Raw genomic sequence first — 1,701 nt, 5'->3', positions numbered from 1 at the left:
TGGTTGGTCTGTTCTTTCATGGAAGAAGGGTAAAGGGTCAGGTAGACATTTGTGCCAATAAGACCTCATTTGGGAAAATTTCAGCTCCATATATTTAGAAGTAGCTCTTAAACAAGGCTTACTTTGAATCCATTGGCTTCACAGAGCTAACAAGTTGGATAAATAAGTACTTGAAAAAGCCGTCTCCTTTGGACTTAGCTATAAATACTTGAAAGTATGATCAGATTCTAAATGAAAAAGACTTAAAATAGTCATTGACAAAAAGATTGCAAATGTGAGCAATCAACTGAACAACATATTTTTTTCAACTATTCACAGAATTTTAGGGAAATAAGATTAATAGCATTTTTAGGAACAATAAGGTTCCCTTGTTACAAATAGGCACCTAAGCATATAAGCCTGTATAAATATTTCATCATTAACTACTTAAATTTACAGGATACTACATTCTTCAGCAGCTTGTATACCAAAATTACAACAATACAGAGATTAACATGGCACTTGTACAACGATGATATGAAAATTTGTGAAGTATTCAAAATTTTTCATTCTTCAGATGCAAGAAATGAAAAACAGCTATTAAAAAGTTGGTTGGTTACAAAATTACAAGTGTAACAATACACGTAATTCATATAATTAAAAGTTACTTTGACATCAATGTATTAAATTTTCACCTTAGAAAGGCCTTTACATAGCATAACCTTTACACAACTTTTGAAATTAGACAACATTGTCGTTTTATCCCAAAGAAATATAATATTATAATATCAAATGCAGTTTCTTCCAAGTGGATCTTCAGACCTGGTTTGACATATTGGTGACAGTTCCAGTGTATTTTTGCTATCTCAATTTCCAGCAGCAAGATGCAAGGGGTCAAGAAGCCTCTAGTTTGGGCATTGTTATCTGCATCATGAAGAAGAAAGAAGCCACTCTGGTATTATTACACGTATATGCACTGTGCAGGGGTGTCCAGCCATCTACAGTTATTGCATGTGCCCCTTGAGCCACCAACTCACGGACAATGTCTAAGTGTCCACTGTAGACTTCCCGATGAAGAGGGGTATACTCATAGTCATCCCTAGTATTCACATGAGTGGCCTTTTTGGAAAGTATTCTCTGCACTGTAGTAAGCTGGTTATTTTCAGCAGCCCAAAGAAGAAATTTGCTTGGATCCTTCTCCATTTTTTTTCTTGCAATTGTTACCATTCCTCACTTTTTCATCTTGTTCCTCATCTTCATCAGAATTTCCTAACCAAATACTTTGAGTGCTAGTGGAAATGAGGTGTCCATGTATTTCCCTAATAGTTCATGTTGGTTGAACTGGTCAGAAATATCTGGTGAATTCTCTGCGTATGTAATTTCACAATGATTTATTTTCTTTTTCCATTTTTACTATTCAAAATTATTCTAACTGGAGATTAGGGAATAAATACAGAGCAGAGGAAAGATGTTCCTCCATATTCAAAGGTACAGACTGAAAATGAGGACCAGTGGTGTCTTCATGTGGAACTTATACTAGGAATGAGAAAATGTGAAATAATGCCTCCTATATAAATGATTTGGGAAATGGCAGTGCAGAAAGTGAAATGATGCAACCCAAAATATAAAACAATATAAATAAGGATAATTATGGAGTAATCATATTATCTATGAGAGCCATGAAAGAGAGAGATGAGCTATCCACAAAATCCATGCCTCTGA

The 1,701-nt window shown here is 34.7% G+C and overlaps 1 pseudogene; it reads left to right on the top strand.

Moving 5' to 3' along the window:
• Positions 1 to 446: 446 nt before the first annotated feature.
• On the top strand, positions 447 to 546 carry LOC122126353 (annotated as a pseudogene).
• Positions 547 to 1,701: the final 1,155 nt, after the last annotated feature.

Source organism: Dipodomys spectabilis, unplaced genomic scaffold, assembly GCF_019054845.1.
Source record: "Dipodomys spectabilis isolate Male_0828 unplaced genomic scaffold, ASM1905484v1 ptg000275l, whole genome shotgun sequence".
In the NCBI taxonomy this organism is placed as follows: Eukaryota; Metazoa; Chordata; class Mammalia; order Rodentia; family Heteromyidae; genus Dipodomys; species Dipodomys spectabilis.
The sequence above is the reverse complement of the archived record's forward strand: the minus strand, read 5'-3'. Positions and strand labels throughout refer to the sequence as shown.